We start from the raw sequence: 15,860 nt of genomic DNA on the forward strand, positions 1-15,860 counted from the left end.
CTCACACACTAACATACACACTCACTCACACAAACACACACTCCCCTTCATTCCCTTCTTGAGGTGTCTTGAGCTGACTTCTCTTCCCAGACATATCTCCTCCACACAGTTAGATGCTGGGCACCCAACTTCACCACATTCTTTCTAAATTCATTTAGGGTCACCTGTCCAGGTGTGACCTTCTTAGTAATGCCACACAAATAGTTTCATTCTTTTACAAATCCCTTTTCTAGAATTGCTCCTCTTCTTCCCTTCTCTGAAGTTTAATTCCCTTCTTAGAGCTTTCAGTATTTTCAGATTTACCAGTGTCCCATGTAATTGAAACAAGGACACTTTCCTGCTGTTAATTTTGTATTTTTCACGTGATACAGGCTTTTTTAAGGTTCAATATATAATAGCAATTGTGAGTAATATACTTATCAAATAAAAAGTCAGTTTTAGAGTTGCATGTTTCATATGCATGTGTATAATCACTTTAGCAGTTTATTTTCTTTCTAATTTGAGCCTCCTACTCAGTCAAAGATCACAGCTGGCAGTTGTTCATGAGCTGTTGCATTATTGAATTTTTCTTGCACTGTTTAATGTAAGTTTTCCTCTTGAGGTGGCAAGAATGGAGACCTGCTTGCCTCTTCTTATACTTGAAATTTCCTAATTTTTTAAATTAACTTCCATGCCCTTAAAGACAATTAGTATCTTGTGCTCAAGATATTATTGCAATTTATTTGTTTGTAAATAGTTTTCTTGAGTAAATGAATGACATAAATTGGAGCAAATGTTGTGGATTGCAATGCAGATCTGTTCTTTACTGGCATTGGACATACTTAGAAGCCACTTTGTATTATTTTCTACCCAATTAAGTTTTTCTCAAATCCTATGCTGTTTCTAAAATTATGTTACTATGTTTTTGTTTAATTAAGGTGCCTGTCACTTTGTTAAATGTATAATTAGTAAATTATACTTCTTTTGAGGTTAACTAAAAAGGCACCTCCAAATCAAGATAAACTTCTTGTTTTCTTTGACAGACATATGCCACAGTTTTTACAGGTGACAGCTGTTATATTTACTAAGTGCTCACTAGCATTTATAATCCTTCACAGATTTGGTGCCTTCTTTTTTTGTTCCCTTGACATAGGTGTGTTGGCCTACTTCATTTAGTTCTGTCTAATCATCTTTGTGATATTTTTCATAATTGTAAATAAAATTCATTATTTGATTCAAAATGTAATTTAGGTAAGTGTTCCCTTGCAGAGGATGCAGCCTGCTTTAAACACTAAATATATGCAATGAGGGCTATAAACCGCGCAAGGGACTGTAATAGGCTCTATCCATGTTGTTTAATATAAGTTCTTTAAGTGATTGAAAAACTGTACATTTGATTGTAATCATTTTTCCTCAAACTGTAAATCTATTTACTTTTGAGGTAAAGACATTATTTTAAAAGCAATCTTATTAAAATTTTTCTTCATGTATGTTTTTCTTCTACCCCAATTCCTCCCAGATCCTTCCCATTTCTCTACCCATCCAACTTTATGTTTTTTCTCTTTCTTTCAAACAAACAAACAAACACAAAATCAGAACAACAAAAGCAAGAAACACAAACAAAACCACCCCTCACAAAACAGAAATCAATATAAATTAGAAAAATACCAATAAGACAAAAATACCCCAACAGAATAAAATGAGTCCAAAATTCTATGAAATACCATTGAATTTATTTTGTGTTGGCCGACTACTCCTGATAATGAGGGCTGCCCTCAGGTATTGCTAATATATCCAATGAGACTTGATTAGAAAAAATGAAATTTTCCTTTGCCAACACATATAAATTGCAGATAGCTTCTTGGTTAGGGGTGGGAGCCCAGGTCTACTTCTTCCTATTAGTGCTGGAACCCCATCTAACTTGAACCTGTGCAGGCCTGTATATTGTTCCTGGTATATCTGGAAGACACTGTTTCCTTGGAGTTACCCATTACTTCTGACTCTTAAAATCTCTCTGCCTCCTCCTCCACATAGAGCCCTGAGCCTTGAAGGGAAGGCTTTGATGAAGACATTTAGGACTGATTCCTCCAAAGTCTCTCAGTCTTTGCACATTGTCCAGTTGTGGGTCTCTGTGTTAGTTCTCATCTACTGCAAAAAGCTTCTCTGATGAGGACTGAGCGAGCCACTGATACAGCAGTATGTCATCAAGAATTATTTACTTTTGCCTTCTTTAGAAGAATGATAGTATTATATTTCTTCCTAGTTCTATGTCCTATCTAGTTTTAGGTTCTTGACCACTTTAGCAATGTCATATATGGATTCCATCTGAGCCTTAAACACAAGTTTAGAAAGTGATTGGTCACTCCCATAACATCTGTGCCACTCTTGCATCAGCATACTTACAGGAAGGTCACTGTTACAGGTCTCAGGCTTTGTAGCTGGGAGAGACTGATGTTCGCCTTTCTCCTTCAGTAGTATGCTGAGTTCCTTTTAGTACCATGAAAAGTAGTCACTAGAGTGAAGCTTCCAGTTAGGCATCAGCTCAACCTCTCTATGTTCAGTGACATATATGTGTTGTTTTTAGCAATAGGCCTAACTATCAGGTTGTGTAGAGTAACCAATAGCCTTGGCAGTGGCCTATTATGCTTGAGAGTTTCCAAGGAGTCCCTTTGGCCAATGACTCAACAAAATGTAACCCTCCTGGCACTGGAAGTTTTACTTTATAGTATAAGATGAAATACAATAATCTTTTGAGATAGAATGTCACTGATAGACCAAGGCAGTCTTAAACTTACGATATAGCCCAGACTGGCTTAGGATTTGTGATCTCCCTGTCTCTACCTCCCAAATACAGAGATTGTAGGAATGTGACACTCTGCCTAGTCTAATAAATTTGGTTTTCATCATAATTTTATATATTATATTAATTGGTGTTCTCCAGAGACATAAAACGAGTCTATATATCTATATCTACATGTATATTATGTAGTTGTCTGTTTCTTTCTCTCTTTATTTAATATATATTTGTGTATGTATGTGTATGTGCAGAAAGATGTAAATATGTAATTTTGTTTTATTTTTTGTATATACAGTGTATGTGGTGTGCATATGTGTGTATGAATGTATGGAGGCCAGATTGATGTTAGGTGTCTTCCTTCCTCAATTGCTTTTCATTCACCTCCCTCTCTTCTTCTTCCCTCTTTCTTTCATATATATATTTAAGACAAGGTCTCTCACTGAACCTAGATCTCACCAATTTAGCTAAACCAGCTAGACAGATTTAAGTGGACACTGAGGACTGGAACTCAGGTCCTCAGGCATACACACAGTAAGCAATTTACTGGTTGAACATGTCCCCAGACCCTGATTGTCATTGTATGCACCACATTGTATGCACTATATATATATATATACATATATACACATATATATGAATATATACATATATATGAATGTATACATATGTATGAAGAATGAGTTTAAGGAAATGGCTTGTATATTTGTGGGAGTTGGCAAGTTAAGATACAATTTATTGTTGTGTGTTAAAACTGAAGACTATACACTCAAGAAAAAAAGTTTTTTGGCTTTTGGCTTTTGGAGCCAAAACCCGGAAGACAGGGTTTCACTGTATAACCCTGTCTGTCCTAAAACTAGTTTTATAGACTAGGCTATACTCAGACTCACAGAGATCCCCCTACCTCTGCCTCCCAAGTGCTGGGATTAAAGGAATGCACCACCGTGCCCCATGTACACTCAAGCCTTTTTGTTGTTGTTGTTGTTGTTGTTGTTTTTCATAAGATGTTTATTATACATGCTGCTTTCCTGGAGAATCCGGTGCTCAAAGGGATTCAAGTTGGAGCCGACAAACACATCCAGCATGGAGAGGGTTAAGTCAGGGCCCTCTTCTTGTAGGTGGCCATCATCTTCTTGATTTCAGCAATGCTTTCTCTGGATTCAGACCCTTGGGGCATGTCTGTGTACAGTTCATGATGGTGTGGCAGCGGTAGACAGAGAAGGGGTCCTGAAGCTTGGCCAGGCGCTCCTCTGTGAAGTCATCTCTGGAGTCGATCATCCAGCCATGATGATCGCATGAGAAGTGCCGGCCCCAGGACCTTGTCTCCATTCCACCAGTAGCTGGGGCAGCTGGTGCGGCAGCAGGTGCACAGGATGCATTCATACAATCCATCCAGTTTCTCCCGGTCCTCGATGTACTGCAGATACTGCTGCTTGTCCTCCTGGGACTCATCCTTCTTCTTCAGATAGGGCTCAATGGATTTGTACTGTGCGTAGAAGTTACTCAGATCAGGGACTAGATCCTTGATCACATACATATGTGGAAGAGGGTAAATTTTTGAGACTTCGCTGAGGTTCATGTCAATCCTACGAGTGCACACCAGAGTGTTGCCTCCATTGATGTTCATGGCACAAGAGCCACAGATCCCTTCTCTGCATGATCTTCGGAAGGTCAAAGTAGAATCAATTTCATTCTTAATCTTGATTAAAGCATCCAACACCACAGGTCCACACTTATTCAGATCAACTTCTTAAGTCTGCATTTGAGGTTTATCTCCAGTCTTGTCTGGGTCCCATTGGTAAATGGTAAATTTTTTCATTCGGGGAGCTGCAGCAGCAGCTGTCTGTGCCCCTTGGCAGGTCTGAAACTACAGGCTGACCCTGACGAGAGTGGTAGCCGGGAAGCCATGCTTCATGGAGACACGGACCACAGCTGCCATCTTGGCTCCTGACGTCAGCCCCACCCCTACACTCATGTTTTAATGCCACAATCTGGAGACAGAATTCTTGGTCTCAGAAAACTGTCTTTCCTTTTGATTTCTTCACCTATTGAATGAACTCCCTTCACATTGTGTAGATTTGTTTTTTTTAAGATATTAACTGCTTGCAAATATTAGTCACATCCAAAAGTGCTTCTACAGCAAGACCCAGCGTAGACTTTCACTAAACAATTGAGTACCTTAGTCTAGCCAAGTTAACAAAATTTACAATCACAAGCATCTAATATGCATTGTTGTGAATGTGGCAGTGGCCAAATTAAAGCTCTTGGTAGCTAGAATTTTTGCTAACTTGGATTCAATAGTCTATACAGAACTACAGTAATAAAGATCTCAAATTAGCACGCCTTTAATCCCAGCACTTGGGAGGCAGAGGCAGGCGGATCTCTGTGAGTTCGAGGCCAGCCTGGGCTACCAAGTGAGTTCCAGGAAAGGCTCAAAACTACATAGAGAAACCCTGTCTCGAAAAACCAAAAAAAAAAAAAAAAAAAAAAAAAAAGATCTCAAATTAGACCTTGGTACTCTAAAATTGAATGACCAGGATATGAAACAAACAAACAAACAAAAAACAAAAAACAAAAACCATGAACCATAATTCTTATTAGTTTATTCATCATTCTTCAATAATGGTGTGATATTTTGTTCTTTGAAACTTGGGTTTCAGGTTCTTTGCACAATTCTGTGTTGGCCAATTTCATGTACATACAATGTAGATTAGAGAGAGAAGATTAATCAGCTGGCCTGCATGATTTCTGCAATGCAAAAGTTGGGACAGCACAGAATGTTCCAGGACCTCACACAGATCCACTCATTTCCTGGGGTGTGTTCCTTGTGTGGTTCGTGTCTGCCTTCAGCCCAGGGAAACACTGTGGCCACTTTCCTCTGACCCCCACCATCTAGTTAGGGTTCTTTGAGGTATGCTCACTCTTTAACCTTGTTTTTGTCTCCACATTATTGTCTTCTGTAATTTGACTCACGTTTTAAAAATTCCTTTTAATCATCTTCTTCTGCAGCCCTAGCATGTCGCCTCCCATTCTCTTTTTTCAAATGTCTTATTTGCTTAGTTATGATCCTGGCATTGATAAAAAGCCGTTCTCTGTCTTATATTTCTTATTTTCATTTTACATGGCAGCCCTCATCATATTTTTGTATTTAAAGGTTATTGTTGCTTGCTTTTTAGAATGCAGAATGGTAGTTTATTGTATGTGTTTCTTTTTAATTGCTGGATTTGGCATTATATGAGTTCCATGCTTGACCAGGAATTTAGATTTTGTTCAGAATAGCAAGATACAACAGAAATTTCTTTCCTAGCTTTGAAGACTTCTTCTGCTAAAGACCAAATTGAATTAATGGCCCAGTGATTGACTTAACTCATTAGATAGCCTCCTGATAAGAAATAATGTTTAGACTTTAGAAGAAAAGATATTTTCTTATTTTCGGGTTTTGGGGGCTCAGTGTAGATTCCCATTAAAAGGGAAAACAGAAGGATCATTGTTACTTGTCTAAGGTGTTGAGTAATGTACTGCACCATAAATCAGCTTTACTAGTTATTTGTCAAATTGTGTCCTCACACCTCACTCTGTGATTGTGTGTATAAATGAATATATGTTCGCTGAAGCTATTCTCCATAAAAGAAAAGTTTACTAGCTTTCACTTTGATTTCTCTAGAAGAGTATTGAGGAAATGAGAAAAAGATTTTTTTTTTCTGCTGCTTCAAAAAATATTTTGTCAAGCTTGGCTTTCAAACTGTTTGTTTTTGCAGATGTATTTAATCATTCTTAAGAATGAAGCCAGGAATGTTTGCTGGCTTCTAGGTTTGTGCCACCCAGCAACTGAAAAAAAAAAAAAAACCAAAAAACTGTTTTCTTAAAATATGGTATTTGGTGGTGGGGAAATACAAAATCTTTTCATTTTTGTGAACTGTTAAGTTTAAAACTTTTATATAATACATTTTAAATGTCTAAGTAATATTTAAGTATTTCAAGCAAAGTAACACTGTTTCGCAGTGTATACATAATTCTCAATAGGCTTTTGACTCATTTTTGGACTGATGTGTTTGTTGTTCTATAGTTAATAATTTACATGCAAAGAAGATAAAAGTGGTTTATGGTTAATTTTTCCCTGGAAAATTTTAATATACTGTTCATACCATCTTACAATTGTCCTTATTTAGAGAGTCTCTCAAGGGCTGTTGATTCTTAGGATTCACTGGGACTTATGGTTTGACTAGACAGCATTGTACTTCTTATAGAACATCTCTTAAACAGTTAAAATGGTAGCTCCAATGCATTTCTTTAAATTATACTAGAGTAATGTGAGTAGAAAGAGCTAGTTGTTTCCTTCATTTGACAAATACTTTGGTTGGCTTCCCAGCTGTAACAAGCGTTGCCACTGGCCTATTTCCTTAGAAACCGACAGGAAAAACTTCAAGCAGTCCAGTATCATAACTGCTGCAGGAGGGGGTTCTTTCCCTGGTTGTGTCCTTCCAATGTCCTGTGCTGTATTGAACTTTGAAATTGGGGAGTAAATCAGAAGCAAGGATAAAGAAATTTGCTTTGAAGTGAAGAAATGGAATTTAAACCAACATGGTACATTGCTTCTTTCCTGTTTCTCTCTCTCTTTTTAAAAATGATTTATTTTTAACATTATTTCTGTGTGTGTATGTGATTGGTGAGGCCAGAAGCTCTTCTGCAGCTGGAGTTGTAGGCAACTATGAGCCACCCAATATGGGTGCTGAGAAACTTGGATCCCTGGAGGAGCAGCAAGTACTCTTCACTATTGAGCCACCATTCTATCCCATGTACGTTTTTTCTTTTAACTCCCTGATGGAGCTAATGTGTGCCAGGTAGCCGTTAAATCCTGGATGGAATTAATGCATGCCATTTGTTGTTAAATCCTGGATGGAGCTAATGTGTGCCATGTTACAGTGGTCCCTAAGCTGAGGATTGGAAGTTTACAGCCCACACTCTTGAGTAATAATAAAATTCCCGTGGACTTCTAATATTGACTGAAGTTATTTTTACCATTGTATTACTTATGTGTGCAGATAAAACTACATATAACATAATGCTTATAAATCTGAACAGAATACAATTACTAAAGTTACAGATTAAATATAAATGGTACTACAAACCCATAATAATCCAAACGTAATTCAGTACTGTAATTCAGTTCAGATCAACATTGATTTACCAGGAAGAGCACTGTGGTTGATGACTGTAGGGGTTAGGTTCAGTGGAAAGGTGTTGCTAGCTGTCTATTTCTGTGCCTCAACTGCTTTTGCATTTGGATTTTTATAATAACTAGCCAATAAGTGCCAGTTTTCATAACATGTAATTCAATACAATCTTTGTACATTTAAGTTTTTGATCAGAAGTTAGAGTACCAAGGCCTTTCCAGCAAACTTCTGCCCGTCTTAGAACATGCAGGTGTGTTATTCTCCAAAATGTCATCATTTGAAGGTAAATTAACCTAACTGACAACTTCCTTAAAAAGGTATTATTAAAAAAACACAGCTGCCACTGGAATCAAGAAAAATTATTTTTTTGCCTCTTTGTAGTTATGCTTCATTTCAACAAACTGATTCACAATGGTGTAGACAGAAATGCCCCGGGCTCCCCGCTCTTTGTTTATCTTGACATAGGATTGACTTGTCCATGATGTCAGTGAACATAAACTCAGCTGTGCATGCAGATGCCTGCAAAAATTCTCGGTACAGTCGACACCAATTGCATGTGGCCATCTGAAACATATGGACTATCTTTAAATCTTAAGATTTTTATGTTGAGTTACCCAACCCTTAAAATTATATTGATTTCATTAATTATTCCATTTATATTAGCAAAAGAAAGTAGTACCAACATTCCAATTTCCTCCTTCCCTTTACAATTGTAGCTGAGAGAGATGAAATGATGTTTAAATTATAACCACTTGGAAAACTATTGGGATTTGAATCCTAGGTTTTTATGATTAAGATTTTACAGTAAGATTACTGTATAAATTGGGGTGCATGATAAAATAGACATCTTTTGGAGGCAGGAGAGCTGGTACAGCAGAAGCATAGATGTGGTATAAATGGGGTTCCCAGCACCCATGCCTGTAACTCCAGCTCCAAGGAATCTGATACACTTTTCTGGCCTCTTCAGGCACCTGCACTCACATGCAGATATCACACAGTCATCCATATATACACATAAAAAAATCTTAAAGAATATACTTCCTCATCTGCTATAAGACATTTTAATGCCATTGTCTTAGTTAGAATTTCTGTTGTTCTGAAGAGAAACCATGACCATGGCAACTCCAAAAGGGAAACATTTAATTGGGGCTGGCTTACAGTTTCAGAAGTTAGTCCATGATTATCATGGCAGGAAGCATGGCAGCATGCAGGCAGACATGATTCTGGAGTAGTAGCTGAGAGTTCTACATCTTGATCTGTAGGTAGCAGGAAAAGAGCTGTGTGCCACTTAGCCTGGGCTTAAGCATCTGAGACCTCAAAGCCCACCCCCACAGTGACACACTTCCTCCAACAAGGCAGTACCCACTCCAACAAAGCCACACTTTCTAATAGTGCCACTCCCTTTGGGCCAAGCATTCAAACCCATCTGATGGGGGCTATGCCTATTCAAACCACCACAGGTATGGTCACATTCATTCATTTATGTTAAGTAAAATTACATATATATTTTTTTACAATCATTTTGATCTTTAATCTCAGCACATTTATAAAATATATTACGGTCACTTTCATTTTGTATGTGAGTAAATCAGTGCAAGGAAACCTAAATAAGGAAACCTGAATAACATACAGTATATACTGTATAGTTCATATGTTTGGATATATACTTTAGTTTTTTTTCCAATTTTATAATACTTGCATTATATAGTAAGATATCTTGGGAGAAAGTACCCAAGTCTAACCATAAAATTCATTTATGGCTCATATTACCTTACACACTTAGTATTATATTATACAGTATTTCAGTGCCCATGTGTTGGCTGTGACTTATTACAGAAGGTCAGGTGTGGAAATTTTCATATTAAAGCTCAAATTTTTGGAGTTTGGTACATTTTTTATTTTAAACTTTGAATCAAGGATGATTAATCTAAATAGTATGACTAAAATGTTAATAGTGACTAAAATGTTTATAATCATTATCATGAGTGATTTTTATTGAATTTGTTTCCTCTTGTAAATATCCCATAACTTAAAAGTCAGATCAAGCACTGAGCAGTAGTCTAATTATGGTGAATAGACTCAGTCTCAGCTTCTGACAAATGATTTCCCTCCCCCTGCCCCATGAAAGCCAGGGAGAATAGGGAGACTGGGGCCAGAGAGACCAGGAGGATCAGTGGGATCAGAGGTATCTGGAGGATTAGGGGGATCAGGGAGACCAGGGGAACCAGAAGGGCCAGGGTGATCAGGGAGATCAAGAGTTATCTTCCCAAATGATGACAAAATTTAGACATCATGTGTTCTAATTTTTGCTGGTGATACTGAAGATTGAACTTATCCTAACACTTTAATAAACATAACTTATTCCTGACAGTTCACTTTAAGTTAATTTTTTTTCTTTTTTTGGTTTTTTGAGACAGGGTTTCTCTGTATAGTTTTGGTGCCTATCCTGGATCTCGCTCTGTAGACCAGGCTGGCCTCGAACTCACCGAGATCCACCTGGCTCTGCCTCCTGAGTGCTGGGATTAAAGACATGTACCACCACCGCCTGGCTTAAGTTAATTTTTTGGCTTTTAGTCATACACATGTGTGCACACACACACACAGGAACTGAGTTTTGTAGATACAGTTTTGTGGATAAAGTATTTGCAATGAGCGTGGGAGTTGAGCTCTGATGACCAGCACTCGTGTGAGAGTCAGGTGTGGCAGCACACACCTTGAACTCCTGATCCTTCTGCCTCTGCCTTCCAAGAGCACTCAGCTATTCTTATGCCTGGCAGTGTAGGAAATAGCACTTGAAAATTCAAGTAGAGCAAATCTGCATCGTGGTACCAAGAAGTCCATGTTCCTCTCCTTCAGCCTTCTCCTGTCTCTTTTTCTTACAGCTCTTCCTCTTTTTCTTCACTCCTAATAAATATTTGCAACATTGTTGGGGACAGAGTTTAAAAGTGGGGCATAACAATGCACTAGATAGACTGTAATTTTCTCCATTGTTCTTGGCACACAGTCAGTATTCATTACAGGCAAATAAAGGAATACACAAACGAAGAAGGAATGGATTTCAGTTACTAGTCATGGTAATTTTGTGTGTGTAGGGTGTTTGTTTTTAGTAAAATCAAATTTGGGTTTTCCAGTTGAAGCTGAAGACTTGTATACAGGTCTTTGCCTCCACTCATTATCTGGGGGAGATGCAAGAATCGTTTGGAAATGTTAATTCCTTTGACTAATCCACCTCTGAAGAGCATGTTGTCTGGAAGCCTCACTGAAGGACTGCTTTTCACATTACAGGAAACAGTCCTTGTAGATTGTATATCAAATTACATACAGACTTTCTTTCATTTTGTTTTGCTTTTGGTTATAGCTTAAGTTTATCTGTCACTCTGACATCTCCAGTGTGTTCTGCTTTGCCCTGCACAGATGACTGAGAATTAACCTGTCCTTTCCTAGGACTGAAGTGATCACTTCATAGGCTGTGCCACTGGCATCAAGAGTGATAACCGCCGGGCGGTGGTGGCGCACGCCTTTAATCCCAGCACTCGGGAGGCAGAGCCAGGCGGATCTCTGTGAGTTCAAGGCCAGCCTGGGCTACCAAGTGAGCTCCAGGAAAGGCGCAAAGCTACACAGAGAAACCCTGTCTCGAAAAACCAAAAAAAAAAAAAAAAAGAGTGATAACTACTTGAAGAACAGAAAGAAAATGGCCTTCGTCCTTAGTCTACATAGGTCATTGACTGTGATCAAACAACAAGGATATGGATCTCTGTGTACCAGTCAACTGTACTCACTGGACAGCAAATTCTGTTTTATAAAGCAGTTGTGTGATTTGTAGCTGCATAGCCCAAACACAGTTGAAAAGTTATCTTTTCACTTTGACAAAAAGAGTGAAAGTATTCCTGTCCAGAAGTAATCCCAAAAAGTAAAAAAAAAAAAAAAAAATTAATTGCCTATAACCTGACCATAAAAATAAATTCATTAATAGAAGCTAGCAATTACTTTTATTTTTTTCTTCAAAAATATCTTACCTGTTGTTAATCACAAAAGCTCAAAAATCCTTTTTACTTACTATCAAGAAAAAAAAAACATACTTACTTTTAGACAAATGAGGAGCTATAGATTAAATAAGAAGAAAACAGCCCATTAGAATTCCATCTAGAGATGGCTGCAATTAAGAATTTGGCAAACATTCTACCTTGTTTGTAATTTCACAGAAAATTATATAAATTTATAAAGAGATGTGTAGGAAGCCAGCTCCCACCTTTTAAATGGTTCCTATGAGAAAGAGAGAGGAATAAGAAACTTTTAGATAGAAAGATAGCAGAGAGGAGACATACAGAAACACAGGATAGCTTCAGGAGGACATGGATCAAAATCCAATGGCCCCTTCTGCCTCTTCAAAAGGACTTTTTGTAACAATGCCAAGGGGCAGGGCAAAAGACCTCACCCTTGCTAGATCAAAGTACACCACATAGCCAAGTGTAGACCCTTCCAAATATCTGGTAACCACACCTCTGGTCAAGTCATCCCATTATGCAGCCATGCTGGGTAAAGCAAGCTCAGATTCTTGGACCCTGAGTAAGTTCTCACTAGGAAACATCTGTGGGTCTCTACAGAGGTGTATAATGTTTTATGAAAAAGATTTAATTTTTTTCATGAATGTCTTTACATGTCAGTAAGCATATATTCCTGTTATCATCACTAATGGCTATAAGGTATTTCAGTATATTAATGGATGAAATAAAAACTCATTTAATAATGCTCAAATAATAAAAATTAAATTATAAAATTACTTTTCATACTTATTTATTGTTGGTCTTATAACAGTGAACACTTACATGTTTCTGTGAGTCTAATCTTTTTTGTTTTCATGATTTTGCTTTAGAATCATGTCTGGGAATCCCTTCCCAACATAAATATTTTAAAATTATTTAGCTCTGTTTTTTTAACCCTGAAAGTTTAAACCAATGTAGAATTTGTTTTCTTCCGTATTATGAGGCAAGAATCTGACTTAATTCTCTCTGCCAATTTAATGTATCAATTTGTCATAAATAACCATTATAAAATACTGGTTTTATTCCTAGACATCTAAATTTCAGTTATTTTTATTGATATTATCCAATTGTCGAGTGCTTTAAATATACTTCAATTGATGTCCCATTGAGCAGTGACCCTTCTTTTTTCAAAGAATTTAGCTAGTCTAAAAGTTGATAATTTTTCAGATAAGTTTGATAATAATTAGTCAAATTGAAGATATTTTATAACTTGAACTTTTGGGATTATTTGAAATATAAAGATTTAGAGGGAGATTGGCATACACACACACATATATATGTATACACATATATATACACACATATACATGTAGACATGTATATCCATGTTCAACTTTTGGGGTTTGCCTCCTAAAGACTTTGTTTCAGCTGTAGTATATAACTGCTGTGTTCCTCGTTAAGCATATTTCAAGATGTGTCCACGCCTTCATTGCTGCTGTCAGTAAAAGCCACCCGTTTGTTTTATAAAGATTGCTGTGCAAACATATATAGATTTGATTCATTGTTTTATATTCTATTTCCTAGTCATTCAGTTTTGTAACAGATTTTTGTTTTCTGGGTTTTCCAAGGGAATAACCATTCTTTTCCATTACTTCAGCTTTGTTTCCCTTTCTTAACTAACACACTGCATGGGTTCAAACCCAGTCCATAAAAGTACTGAAGAATTGGCTATAGCCAATTTTGCCTTATCCCTGATTTCAAAGAGACCTCCTAGGGCAGACTGTTTGCTAGAACTTTCTGTAGTTAGGGGTTGTTTTTCCATTGTCCAGTACATATGTCTACTGAGCATGTGGAATGTGACCGATGAGACAGAAAAACTGAATTTTCATTTTGTTTTAACTTAATGGACTCAGGTTCTATGCTTTGGCAGCACACTCTAGGTCTTTTTTGTCAATTATGTTGACTATTTCAAATATGATTTCACATGATGATGGGTGAAAGTGAGATTGTTCCTTGCACAGTTGTCAACTATGTGCCGTAAGCGAGGTGTCAAAGAAGTCGAATGGCAGCTGGAGTGAGATGAGTTCAAAGGAGTCTTGTTTTCACCTGTTCGCTTGGTTATTAAGACTAAGTGTGGATAAAGTTTGACCCTTTATCTGTTTTCCCAATATACACTGTTTCTTTTTGTTGCTGTTTTTTTATTCTTTTTATCATTTATTTGCTGTTGTATTGTGTATTAGTTAACTAACTTTGCAGTGTCTTTCTTGTTTTGTGTTGTTAATATTACTGCCAGTTTCCTACCCCAAACCTTGTTTTTACTTTTTTCAGTTTCTCTTTCTTTGTCTCCTAATTTCCAGACACCTTTTCTCCTAATCCTGTCTCCCCAATTCCTACCTTACAAATTCTTTAAAGACCTTCAGAAATGTATTTCTTCCACAAAAGAACTTATTCTTGATCTCCTGAATTAAAAGTAGTTTTCTCTCTATTGAGAGTAGTACTTAATTTGTGTCCTTTAAATTTACCATGTGAAAAAAAACCCAAATAAATAAAAATTACAATTTGGATGTTGGAGGTATAGTTAAGTTGTCCAGCATGCACAAAGCCTCGGATTTTACATTCAGCATGTATGAACTGGGCATGGTGGTGCATGCCTGTAATCCTAGCACTCAAGAGGTGGAGATAGCAGACAATAAGTTCAGGATTATCCTCTACTTAAATAAACACTGAGTTCGAGGCCAGTCATGGCTGCATGAGACCCTGTCTGAAGAAAAAACATTACTACTTGATCTGACACAGTGTCTTGCAGCTACTGATGTACATATTTGTCCATTGTGAGTACATTGTCCAATGTTTGAATTATCTCATTGTCTACTGTCCATTTTCACCAATGTCCTAAGCTTTTGTTTATGTAGTTTTGTCCTTGGTATCACACATGGCTCTTCTTCCTTTAGGCATAACATTCATATTTTGTTTCCTTCCAAAGAAGGTCTCAACAAACAGATTTCTGCTCATCTCTTTAGTCAGAACTTAGGGTCATATGGGCATCACTATTTACTGGGGAATTTTGGAAACTGAATAGTTTTATCTGGGTGCTTTCCATATAAAAGGAATTGGTATTCCTTCCTTTTATAAGAAAGAAAGAGAAATAAGTCTTGGATGGACACCCTGGAATATATGTCACAGATATAAAAGTTATGCTTAAAGATCTTAGGACTAGTTGAGTATGGTGGCCCATGCTTATAATCTCAGCAGGTGGGGGAGCAAAAGGACTGGGAGTTCAAAGTCATTTCAACTACATATCAAGTTCAAGGCCAGTCTAGGTTACATAAGACTCTATCTCAAAAAATCCAAATAATAAACAAAATAAAAACAGACATTATAATCTATGAGATGATAAGACACATGTAGACAACAATTCAAGATGGTTGTGTGGTAAATTTCATGTGCACATGCAGATGTTACCAAATATTAGAGGTAGACAAACTGCTTTAAAGATGGAGTCCACTAGAAAATCTTTAGCTTAAAGGTGGAATTTGAATAGACCCATATAAGATGGATCAATAATTAAACAGAGGCATTTGTTGATTATTTTTGACAATATAAAATAAATAGAGTGAAGACATACTTTTAAAGCAGTAGATTAGTTTAACAAGAATAGTGTACTTATACTGTTAAGGAATAGAAAAACCAGATGGTTAGGGCTGGAGATGGCACAGGGGATAAAGACTTGCTAGGCAAGCATGAGGGTCTGACTTAGAGTCCTCAGCACCCACATAGAAAAGACAGGCATGGACTTGCATGCTTGTAGCCCCAACCCTGGAGGTCACGGACAAGCAGACCCTAGGAGTTCTCTGGCCAGCCAGTCTAACCAAAACAGTGAGCTCCAGGTTCAGTGAGAGATCTCTCAAGGGAATAAGGCAGAGAATACAT

General features: G+C 37.3%; 1 protein-coding gene and 1 pseudogene across 1 annotated transcript in view; one reads left to right on the top strand and one right to left on the bottom strand.

Annotated features, from left to right (window-relative positions):
- Acyp2 (acylphosphatase 2) overlaps positions 1 to 15,860 on the top strand; it is a 166,121-nt gene that overhangs the window by 69,711 nt on the left and 80,550 nt on the right. The gene's annotated exons all lie outside the window — the stretch shown is intronic.
- On the bottom strand, positions 3,769 to 4,712 carry LOC114708314 (annotated as a pseudogene).

Source organism: Peromyscus leucopus, chromosome 10 (assembly GCF_004664715.2).
Source record: "Peromyscus leucopus breed LL Stock chromosome 10, UCI_PerLeu_2.1, whole genome shotgun sequence".
Taxonomy (NCBI): domain Eukaryota; kingdom Metazoa; phylum Chordata; class Mammalia; order Rodentia; family Cricetidae; genus Peromyscus; species Peromyscus leucopus.